Below are 13,656 nucleotides of genomic sequence, written 5' to 3'. Positions count from 1 at the left end.
GATTCCGATGCTTCACTTCAGGTTTACTATATACTTTGGAGCTTCTTATTGGCGATGAACACAAAAATTACATCATAATTCAAAACAATAGGCACAATGCCGACTTAAGTACAAGAGGACTGACACTCTAACTTTCTATGATTTGAACCTCTCCTGTGAGTCCTGTTTTAGATTCCGTTGCTTCACTTCAGGTTTACTGTATACCTTGGACCTTCTTATTGACCATGAAACACAGAAATTGCATTCGAATTTAATTCAAAAGGCACAATGCCGACTTAAGAACAAGAGGACTGACACTCTAACTTTCTATGATTTGAACCTCTCCTGTGAGTCCAGTTTTAGATTCCGATGCTTCACTTCAGGTTTACTGAATACCTTGGACCTTCTTATTGACGATTAAACAAAGAAATTGCATCCTAATTTAATACAAAAGGCACAATGCCGACTTAAGTACAAGAGGACAGACACTCTAACTTTCTATGATTTTAATATCTACTGTGAGTCCAGTTTTAGATTCCGATGCGTCACTTCAGGTTTACTGTATACCTTCGACCTTCTTATTGACGATGAAGCACATAAATTGCATCGGAATGAAATTCAAAAGGCACACGTCCGACTTATGTACAAAAGGACTGACACTCTAACTTTCTATGATTTGAACCTCTCCTGTGAGTCCAGTCTTAGATTCCGATGCTTCACTTGAGGTTTTCTGTATACCTTGGACCTTGTTACTGACGATGGAACACAGATATTGCATCCGAATCTAATACAAAAGGCCCAATGCCGACTTATGTACAAGAGGACTGACACTCTAACTTTCTATGATATGAACCTCTCCTGTGAGTCCAGTTTTAGATTCCGATGTTTCACTTCAGGTTTACTGTATACCTTGGTCCATCTTACTGACGATGAAGCAAAGAAATTGCATCCGAATTTAATACAAAATGCACAATTCCGACTTAAGTACAAAAGGACTGTCACTCTATGTATCTATGATTTGAACATCTCCTGTGAGTCTAGTCTTAGATTCGTATGCTTCACTGCAGGTTTACTGTATACCTTGGGCCTCCTTTTTGACGATGAAACACAGAAATTGCATCCTAATTGAATACAAAATGCACAATGCCGACTTAAGTACAAGAGGACGGACACTCTAACTATCTATGATTTGAACCTATCCTGTGAGTCCTGTTTTAGATTCCGTTGCTTCACTTCAGGTTCACTGTATACCTTAAACCTTCTTATTGACGATGAAACACAGAAATTGCATCCTAATTTAATACAAAATGCACAATGCCGACTTAAGTACTAGAGGACTGACACTCTAACTTTCTATGAGTTGAACCACTCCTGTGAGTCCAGTTTTAGATTCCGTTGATTCACTTCAGGTTTACTGTATCCCTTGGACCATCTTATTGACGATGAAACACTGAAATTGCATCCGAATTTAAGACAAAGGCATAATGCCGACTTAAGTACAAGAGGACTGACACTCTAAGTTTCTAAGATTTGAACCTCTCCCGTGAGTCCAGTTTTAGATTCCGCTGCTTCACTTCTTGTTTACTGTATACCTTGGACCTTCTTATTGACGATGAATCACAGAAATTGCATCCGAAATTAATACAAAATGCACAATGCCGACTTAAGTGCAAGAGGATTGAAACTCTAACTTTCTATGATTTGAACCTCTCCTGTGTGTCCAGTTTTAGATTCCGATGCATCACTTCAGGTTTACTGTATACCTTGGACCTTCTTATTGACGATGAAGCACATAAATTGCATCGGAATGAAATTCAAAAGGCACACGTCCGACTTATGTACAAAAGGACTGACACTCTAACTTTCTATGATTTGAACCTCTCCTGTGAGTCCAGTCTTAGATTCCGATGCTTCACTTGAGGTTTTCTGTATACCTTGGACCTTGTTACTGACGATGGAACACAGATATTGCATCCGAATCTAATACAAAAGGCCCAATGCCGACTTATGTACAAGAGGACTGACACTCTAACTTTCTATGATATGAACCTCTCCTGTGAGTCTAGTTTTAGATTCCGATGCTTCACTTCAATCTATTGTAAACCTCGGACGTTCTTATTGTCGATGAAACACAGACATTGCATCCTAATTTAATACAAAAGGCACAATGCCGACTTAAGTACGAGAGGACTGACACTCGTACCTTCTATGATTTGAACCCCTCCTGTGAGTCCAGCTTAAGATTCCGAAGCTTCACTTCAGGTTTACTGTATCCCTTGGACCTTCCTATTGACGATGAAACACAGGAATTGCACCTGAATTACACAAAAGGCACCATGCCGACTTAAGTACAAGAGGACTGACACTCTAACTTTCTATGCTTTGAACCTCTCCTGTGAGTCCAGTTTCAGATTCCGATGCTTCACTTCAGGTTTACTATATACTTTGGAGCTTCTTATTGGCGATGAACACAGAAATTGCATCCTAATTCAAAACAAAAGGCACAATGCCGACTTAAGTAGACGAGGACTGACACTCTAACTTTCTATGATTTGAACCTCTCCTGTGAGTCCTGTTTTAGATTCCGTTGCTTCATTTCAGGTTTACTGTATACCTTGGACCTTCTTATTGACGATGAAACACAGAAATTGCATCCTAATTTAATACAAAATGCACAATGCGGACTTAAGTACAAGAGGACTGACACTCTAACTTTCTATGATTTGAACCTTTCCTGTGAGTCCAGTTTTAGATTCCGATGTTTCACTTCAGGTTTACTGTATACCTTGGTCCATCTTACAGTCGATGAAACACAGATATTGCATCCTATTTTAATACAAAATGCACAATGCCTACTTAAGTACAAGAGGACCGACTCTCTAAGTTTCTATGATTTGAACCAATCCTGTGAGTCCAGTTTTAGATTCCGATGCTTCACTTCAGGTTTACTGCATATTCTTATTGACGATGAAACACAGAAATTGCATCCTAATTTAATACAATATGCACAATGCCGTCTTAAGTACAAGTGGACAGACTCTCTAACTTTCTATGATTTGAACCTCTCCTGTGAATCCAGTTTTAGATTCCGATGCTTCACTTCAGGTTTACTGTATCCCTTGGACCTTCTTTTTGACGACGAAAGACAGAAATTGCATCCGAATTCAATACAAAAGGCACAATTCCTACTTAAGTACTTGAGGACTGACACTCTAACTTTCTATGATTTGAACACCTCCTGTGAGTCCAGTTTTAGATTCCGACGCTTCACTTCAGGTTTACAGTATACCTTGTACCTTCTTATTGACGATGAAACACAGAAATTGCGTCCTAATTTAATACAAAAAGCACAATGCCGACCTAAGTACAAGAAGACTGACACTCTATCTTTCTATGATTTGAACCTCTCCTGTGAGTCCTGTTTTAGATTCCGATGCTTCACTTCAGGTTTACTGTATCCCTTAGACCTTCTTATTGACGATGAGACACAGAAATTGCATCCGAATTTAATACAAAAGGCACAATGCCGACTTAAGTACAAGAGGACTGACACTTCTTACATTCTATGATTTGAACATCTCCTACGAGACCGGTTTTGGATTCTAATGCTTCACTTCAGGTTTACTGTATCCCTTAGACCTTCTTATTGACGATGAAACACAGAAACTGCATCCGAATTCAATACAAAAGGCACAATGACGACTTATGTATAAGAGGACTGACACTCAAACATTCTATGATTTAAACCACTCCGGTGAGTCCAGTTTTAGATTCTGATGCTTCACTTCAGGTTTACTGCATATTCTTATTGACGATGAAACACAGAAATTGCATCCTAATTTAATACAAAAGGCACAATGCCGGCTTAAGTACAAGAGGACTGACACTTTAACTTTCTATGATTTTAATCTCTCCTGTGAGTCCAGTTTTACATTCTGATGCTTCACTTCAGCTTTACTGTATACCTTGGACCTTCTAGCTGTCGATGAAACACAGAAATTTCATCCTAATTTAATACAAAAGGCACAATGCCGACCTAAGTACAAGAGGAATGACACTCTAACTTTCTATGATTTGAACCTCTCCTGTGAGTCCAGTTTTAGATTCCGATGCTTCACTTCAGGTTTACTGTATACCTTGGACCTTCTTATTAACGATGAAGCACATAAATTGCAACGGAATGAAAATCAAAAGGCACAATGCCGACTTAAGTACAAGAGGACTGACACTCGAACTTTCTAAGATATGACCCTCTCCTGTGAGTCCAGTCTTAGATTCCAATGCTTCACTTCAATCTACTGTATACCTCGGACGTTCTTATTGTCGATGAAACACAGAAATTGCATCCTAATTTAATACAAAAGGCCCAATGCCGACTTAAGTACAAGAGGACAGACACTCTAACTTTCTATGATTTGAACCTCTCCTGTCAATCCAGTTTTAGATACCGTTGCTTCACTTTAGGTTTACTGTATACCTTGGACCTTCTTATTGACGATGAAACACAGATATTGCATCCTAATTTAATACAAAAGGCACAATGCCGACTTAAGTACAAGAGGACAGACTCTCTAAATTTCTATGATTTGAACCTCTCCTGTGAGTCCAGTTTTAGATTCCGATGTTTCACTTCAGGTTTAGTGTATACCTTGGTCCATCTTACTGTCGATGAAACACAGATATTGCATCCTAATTTAATACAAAATGCACATTGCCTACTTAAGTACAAGAGGACAGACTCTCTAAGTTTCTATGATTTGAACCAGTCCTGTGAGTCCAGTTTTAGATTCCGATGCTTCACTTCAGGTTTACTGTATCCCTTGGACCTTCTTATTGACGACGAAACACAGATATTGCATCCGAATTTAATACAAAATGCACAATTCCGACTTAAGTGCAAGAGGACTGACTCTCTAACTTTCTATGATTTGAACCTCTCCAGTGAGTCCAGTATTAGATTCCGATGCTTCACTTCAGGTTTACCGTATCCCTTGGACCTTCTTATTGACGATGAAACACAGAAATTGCTTCCGAATTAAATACAATAGGCACAATGCCGACTTAAGTACTAGAGGACTGACACTCTAACTTTCTATGATTTGAACCTCTCCTGTGAGTCCAGTTTTAGATTCCGAATCTTCACTTCAGGTTTACTGTATACCTTGGACCTTCTTGTTGACTTCGAAGTACAGAAATTGCATCCTAATTTAATACAAAAGGCACAATGCCGACTTAAGTACAAGAGGACTGACACTCTAACTTTCTATGATTTGAACCTCACCTGTGAGTCCAGTTTTAGATTCCGATGCTTCACTACAGGTTCACTGTATCCTTTGACCTTCTTATTGACGATGAAATCAGAAATTGCATCCTAATTTAATACAAAAGGCACATTGCCGACCTAAGTACAAGAGAACTGACACTCTATCTTTCTATGATTTGAACCTCTCCTGTGAGTCCAGTTTTAGATTCCGATGCTTCACTTCAGGTTTATTGCATATTCTTATTGACGATGAAACACAGAAATTGCATCCTAATTTAATACAATATGCACAATGCCGACTTAAGTACAAGTGGACAGACTCTCTAACTTTCTATGATTTGAACACCTCCTGTGAGTCCAGTTTTAGATTCCGACGCTTCACTTCAGGTTTACAGTATACCTTGTACCTTCTTATTGACGATGAAACACAGAAATTGTATCCTGATTTAATACAAAGGGCACAATGCCGACTGGAAGTACAAGAGGACTGACACTTCTTACATTCTATGATTTGAACATCTCCTGTGAGACCGGTTTTGGATTCTGATGCTTCACTTCAGGTTTACTGTATCCCTTAGACCTTCTTATTGACGATGAAACACAGAAACTGCATCCGAATTCAATACAAAAGGCACAATGACGACTTAAGTATAAGAGGACTGACACTCTAACATTGGATGATTTAAAACACTCCGGTGAGTCCAGTTTTAGATTCTGATGCTTCACTTCAGGTTTACTGCATATTCTTATTTACGATGAAACACAGAAATTGCATCCTAATTTAATACAAAAGGCACAATGCCGGCTTAAGTACAAGAGGACTGACACTTTAACTTTCTATGATTTTAATCTCTCCTGTGAGTCCAGTTTTACATTCAGATGCTTCACTTCAGCTTTACTGTATACCTTGGACCTTCTTGCTGTCGATGAAACACAGAAATTTCATCCTAATTTAATACAAAAGGCACAATGCCGACCTAAGTACAAGAGGACTGACACTCTATATTTCTATGATTTGAACCTCTCCTGTGAGTCCTGTTTTAGATTCCGATGCTTCACTTCAGGATTACTGTATCCCTTAGACCTTCTTATTGACGATGAGACACAGAAATTGCATCCGAATTTAATACAAAAGGCACAATGCCGACTTAAGTACAAGAGGACTGACACCTCTTACATTCTATGATTTGAACATCTCCTGTGAGACAGGTTTTGGATTCTAATGCTTCACTTCAGGTTTACTGTATCCCTTAGACCTTCTTATTGACGATGAAACACAGAAACTGCATCCGAATTCAATACAAAAGGCACAATGCCGACTTAAGTACAAGAGGACTGACACTCTAAGTTTCTATGATTTGAACCTCTCCTGTGAGTCCAGTTTTAGATTCCGATGCTGCACTTCAGGTTTACTGTATACCTTGGACCTTCTTATTGACGATGAACACAGATATTGCATCCGAATTTACTACAAAAGGCACAATGCTGACTTAAGAACAAGAGGAATGACACTCTAACTTTCTATGATTTGAACCTCTCCTGTGAGTCCAGTTTTAGATTCCGATGCTTCACTTCAGGTTTACTGTATACTTTGGACCTTCTTATTAACGATGAAGCACATATATTGCAACGGAATGAAAATCAAAAGGCACAATGCCGACTTATGTACAAAAGGACTGACACTCTAACTTTCTATGATTTGAACCTCTCCTGTGAGTCCAGTTTCAGATTCCGATGCTTCACTTCATGGTTATTGTATACCTTGGACCTCCTTATTGACGATGAAACACAGAAATTGCATCCGAATTTAATACAAAAGGCACAATGCCGACTTAAGTACAAGAGGACTGACACTCTAACTTTCTATGATTCGAACCTCTCCTGTGAGTCCAGTCTTAGATTCCGATGCTTCACTTCAGGTTTTCTGTATACCTTGACCTTCTTATTGACGATATAACACAGAAATTGCATCCGAATCTAATACAAAAGGCACAATGCCGACTTAAGTACAACAGGTCTGACACTCTAACTTTCTAAGATATGACCCTCTCCTGTGAGTCCAGTCTTAGATTCCAATGCTTCACTTCAATCTACTGTATACCTCGGACGTTCTTATTGTCGATGAAACACAGAAATTGCATTCTAATTTTATACAAAAGGCACAATGCCGACTTAAGTACAAGAGGACTGACACTCTAACTTCCTATGATTTGAACCTCTCCTGTGAATCCAGTTTTAGATTCCGTTGCTTCACTTTAGGTTTACTGTATATCTTGGACCTTCTTATTGACGATGAAACACAGAAATTGCATCCGAATTTAATACAAAATGCACAATTCCGACTTAAGTGCAAGAGGACCGACACTCTAACTTTCTATGATTTGAACCTCTCCAGTGAGTCCAGTATTAGATTCCGATGCTTCACTTCAGGTTTACCGTATCCCTTGGACCTTCTTATTGACGATGAAACACAGAAATTGCATCCTAATTTAATACAAAAGGCACAATGCCTACTTAAGTACAAGAGGACTGACACTCTAACTTTCTATGATTTGAACCTCACCTGTGAGTCCAGTTTTAGATTCCGATGCTTCACTTCAGGTTTACTGTATCCTTTGACCTTCTTATTGACGATGAAACACAGAAATTGCATCCGAATTTAATACAAAAGGCACAATGCCGACCTTAGTACAAGAGAACTGACACTCTATATTTCTATGATTTGAACCTCTCCTGTGAGTCCAGTTTTAGATTCCGATGCTTCACTTCAGGTTTACTGCATATTCTTATTGACGATGAAACACAGAAATTGCATCCTAATTTAATACAATGTGCACAATGCCGACTTAAGTACAAGTGGACAGACTCTTTAACTTTCTATGATTTGAACCTCTCCTGTGAATCCAGTTTTAGATTCCGATGCTTCACTTCAGGTTTACTGTATCCCTTGGACCTTCTTTTTGACGACGAAAGACAGAAATTGTATCCGAATTTAATACAAAAGGCACAATTCCTACTTAAGTACTTGAGGACTGACACACTAACATTCTATGATTTGAACACCTCCTGTGAGACCAGTTTTAGATTCCGACGCTTCACTTCAGGTTTACAGTATACCTTGTACCTTCTTATTGACGATGAAACACAGAAATTGCATCCTAATTTAATACAAAAGGCACAATGCCGACTTAAGTACAAGAAGACTGACACTCTATCTTTCTATGATTTGAACCTCTCCGGTGAGTCCAGTTTTAGATTCTGATGCTTCACTTCAGGTTTACTGCATATTCTTATTGACGATGAAACACAGAAATTGCATCCTAATTTAATACAAAAGGCACAATGCCGGCTTAAGTACAAGAGGACTGACACTTTAACTTTCTATGATTTTAATCTCTCCTGTGAGTCCAGTTTTACATTCTGATGCTTCACTTCAGCTTTACTGTATACCTTGGACTTCTTATTGACGATGAAACACTGAAATTGCAACCGAATTTAATACAAAAGGCACAATGGCGACTTAAGTTCAAGAGGACTGACTCTCTAACTTTCTATGATTTTCATCTCTCCTGTGATTCCTGTTTTAGATTCCGATGCCTCACTTCAGGTTTACAGTATACCTTCGACCTTCTTATTGACGATGAAACACAGAAATTTCATCCTAATTGAATACAAAATGCACAAAACCGACTTATGTACAGGAGGACTGACACTCTATCTTTCTATGATTTGAACCTCTCCTGTGAGTTCAGTTTTAGATTCCGTTGCTTCACTTTGGGTTTACTGTATACCTTGGACCTTCTTATTGACGATGAAACACAGAAATTGCATCCGAATTTAATACAAAAGGCACAATGCCGACTTAAGTACAAGCGGATTGACACTCTAACTTTCTATGATTTGAACCTCTCCTGTGAGTCCAGTTTTAGATTCCGATGCTTCACTTCAGGTTTACTGTATACCTTGGACCTTCTTATTGACGTTGCAACACAGAAATTGCATCCGAATTTAATACAAAAGGCACAATGCCGACTTAAGTACAAGAGGACTGACACTCTAACTTTCCATGATTTGAACCTCTCCTGTGAGTCCAGTCTTAGATACCGATGCTTCACTTCAGGTTTACTGTATACTTTGGACCTTCTTATTGACGAAGAATCACATAAATTGCATCGGAAGTAAATTAAAAAGGCACAATGCCGACTTAAGTACAAGAGGACTGACACTCTAACTTTCTATGATTTGAACCTCTCCTGTGAGTCCAGTTTTAGATTCCGATTCTTCACTTCAGGTTTACTATATAACTTGGACCTTCTTATTGACCATGAAACACAGAAATTGCATCCAAATTTAATACAAAAGGCACAATGCCGACTTAAGTACAAGAGGACTGACACTCTAACTTTCTATGAATTGAACCTCTCCTGTGAGTCCTGTTTTAGATTCCGTTGCTTCACTTCAGGTTTACTGTATACCTTGGACCTTCTTATTGTCGATGAAACACAGAAATTGCATCCGAATTTAATACAAAAGGCACAATGCCGAACTTAAGTACAAATGGACTGGCACACTATCTTTCTATGATTTGAACCTCTCCTGTGAGTCCAGTCTTAGATTCCGATGCTTCACTGCAGGTTTACTGTATACCTTGGGCTTTCTTATTGACGATGAAACACAGAAATTGCACCTGAATTATACGAAAGGCACCATGCCGTCTTAAGTACAAGAGGACTGACACTCTGACATTCTATGATTTTAATCTATCCTCTGAGTCCAGTTTTAGATTCCGAAGCTTCACTTCAGTTTGACTGTATACCTTGGAACTTCTTATTGACGATGAAACACAGAAATTTCATCCTAATTGAATACAAAATGCACAATGCCGACTTAAGTACAAGAGGACTGACACTCTAACTTTCTATGATTTGAACCTCTCCTGTGAGTCCAGTTTAAGATTCCGATGCTTCACTTCAGGTTTACTGTGTCCCTTGGACCTTCTTATTGACGATGAAAGACAGGAATTGCACCTGAATTATACGAAAGGCACCATGCCGACTTAAGTACAAGAGGACTGACACTCTAACTTTCTATGATTTGAACCTCTCCTGTGAGTCCGGTTTTAGATTCCGATGTTTCACTTCAGGTTTACTATATACCTTCGAGCTTCTTATTGACGATGAACACAGAAATTGCATCCTAATTCAAAACAAAAGGCACAATGCCGACTTAAGTACAAGAGGACTGACACTCTAACTTTCTATGATTTGAACCTCTCCTGTGAGTCCAGTTTTAGATTCCGTTGCTTCACTTCAGGTTTACTGAATACCTTGGACCTTCTTATTGACGATTAAACAAAGAAATTGCATCCTAATTTAATACAAAAGGCATAATGCCGACTTAAGTACAAGAGGACTGACACTCTAACTTTCTATGATTTTAATCTCTCCTGTGAGTCCAGTTTTAGATTCCGATGCGTCACTTCAGGTTTACAGTATACCTTGTACCTTCTTATTGACGATGAAACACAGAAATTGTATCCTGATTTAATACAAAGGGCACAATGCCGACTTAAGTACAAGAGGACTGACACTTCTTACATTCTATGATTTGAACATCTCCTGTGAGACCGGTTTTGGATTCTGATGCTTCACTTCAGGTTTACTGTATCCCTTAGACCTTCTTATTGACGATGAAACACAGAAACTGCATCCGAATTCAATACAAAAGGCACAATGACGACTTAAGTATAAGAGGACTGACACTCTAACATTGGATGATTTAAACCACTCCGGTGAGTCCAGTTTTAGATTCTGATGCTTCACTTCAGGTTTACTGCATATTCTTATTTACGATGAAACACAGAAATTGCATCCTAATTTAATACAAAAGGCACAATGCCGGCTTAAGTACAAGAGGACTGACACTTTAACTTTCTATGATTTTAATCTCTCCTGTGAGTCCAGTTTTACATTCAGATGCTTCACTTCAGCTTTACTGTATACCTTGGACCTTCTTGCTGTCGATGAAACACAGAAATTTCATCCTAATTTAATACAAAAGGCACAATGCCGACCTAAGTACAAGAGGACTGACACTCTATATTTCTATGATTTGAACCTCTCCTGTGAGTCCTGTTTTAGATTCCGATGCTTCACTTCAGGATTACTGTATCCCTTAGACCTTCTTATTGACGATGAGACACAGAAATTGCATCCGAATTTAATACAAAAGGCACAATGCCGACTTAAGTACAAGAGGACTGACACCTCTTACATTCTATGATTTGAACATCTCCTGTGAGACAGGTTTTGGATTCTAATGCTTCACTTCAGGTTTACTGTATCCCTTAGACCTTCTTATTGACGATGAAACACAGAAACTGCATCCGAATTCAATACAAAAGGCACAATGCCGACTTAAGTACAAGAGGACTGACACTCTAAGTTTCTATGATTTGAACCTCTCCTGTGAGTCCAGTTTTAGATTCCGATGCTGCACTTCAGGTTTACTGTATACCTTGGACCTTCTTATTGACGATGAACACAGATATAGCATCCGAATTTACTACAAAAGGCACAATGCCGACTTAAGAACAAGAGGAATGACACTCTAACTTTCTATGATTTGAACCTCTCCTGTGAGTCCAGTTTTAGATTCCGATGCTTCACTTCAGGTTTACTGTATACTTTGGACCTTCTTATTAACGATGAAGCACATATATTGCAACGGAATGAAAATCAAAAGGCACAATGCCGACTTATGTACAAAAGGACTGACACTCTAACTTTCTATGATTTGAACCTTTCCTGTGAGTCCAGTTTCAGATTCCGATGCTTCACTTCATGGTTATTGTATACCTTGGACCTCCTTATTGACGATGAAACACAGAAATTGCATCCGAATTTAATACAAAAGGCACAATGCCGACTTAAGTACAAGAGGACTGACACTCTAACTTTCTATGATTCGAACCTCTCCTGTGAGTCCAGTCTTAGATTCCGATGCTTCACTTCAGGTTTTCTGTATACCTTGACCTTCTTATTGACGATATAACACAGAAATTGCATCCGAATCTAATACAAAAGGCACAATGCCGACTTAAGTACAACAGGTCTGACACTCTAACTTTCTAAGATATGACCCTCTCCTGTGAGTCCAGTCTTAGATTCCAATGCTTCACTTCAATCTACTGTATACCTCGGACGTTCTTATTGTCGATGAAACACAGAAATTGCATTCTAATTTTATACAAAAGGCACAATGCCGACTTAAGTACAAGAGGACTGACACTCTAACTTCCTATGATTTGAACCTCTCCTGTGAATCCAGTTTTAGATTCCGTTGCTTCACTTTAGGTTTACTGTATATCTTGGACCTTCTTATTGACGATAAAACACAGAAATTGCATCCGAATTTAATACAAAATGCACAATTCCGACTTAAGTGCAAGAGGACCGACACTCTAACTTTCTATGATTTGAACCTCTCCAGTGAGTCCAGTATTAGATTCCGATGCTTCACTTCAGGTTTACCGTATCCCTTGGACCTTCTTATTGACGATGAAACACAGAAATTGCATCCTAATTTAATACAAAAGGCACAATGCCTACTTAAGTACAAGAGGACTGACACTCTAACTTTCTATGATTTGAACCTCACCTGTGAGTCCAGTTTTAGATTCCGATGCTTCACTTCAGGTTTACTGTATCCTTTGACCTTCTTATTGACGATGAAACACAGAAATTGCATCCGAATTTAATACAAAAGGCACAATGCCGACCTTAGTACAAGAGAACTGACACTCTATATTTCTATGATTTGAACCTCTCCTGTGAGTCCAGTTTTAGATTCCGATGCTTCACTTCAGGTTTACCGCATATTCTTATTGACGATGAAACACAGAAATTGCATCCTAATTTAATACAATGTGCACAATGCCGACTTAAGTACAAGTGGACAGACTCTTTAACTTTCTATGATTTGAACCTCTCCTGTGAATCCAGTTTTAGATTCCGATGCTTCACTTCAGGTTTACTGTATCCCTTGGACCTTCTTTTTGACGACGAAAGACAGAAATTGTATCCGAATTTAATACAAAAGGCACAATTCCTACTTAAGTACTTGAGGACTGACACACTAACTTTCTATGATTTGAACACCTCCTGTGAGACCAGTTTTAGATTCCGACGCTTCACTTCAGGTTTACAGTATACCTTGTACCTTCTTATTGACGATGAAACACAGAAATTGCATCCTAATTTAATACAAAAGGCACAATGCCGACCTAAGTACAAGAAGACTGACACTCTATCTTTCTATGATTTGAACCTCTCCGGTGAGTCCAGTTTTAGATTCTGATGCTTCACTTCAGGTTTACTGCATATTCTTATTGACGATGAAACACAGAAATTGCA

Source organism: Schistocerca serialis, chromosome 4 (genome assembly GCF_023864345.2).
Source record: "Schistocerca serialis cubense isolate TAMUIC-IGC-003099 chromosome 4, iqSchSeri2.2, whole genome shotgun sequence".
In the NCBI taxonomy this organism is placed as follows: Eukaryota; Metazoa; Arthropoda; class Insecta; order Orthoptera; family Acrididae; genus Schistocerca; species Schistocerca serialis.
Note: the sequence above shows the minus strand (reverse complement) of the source record.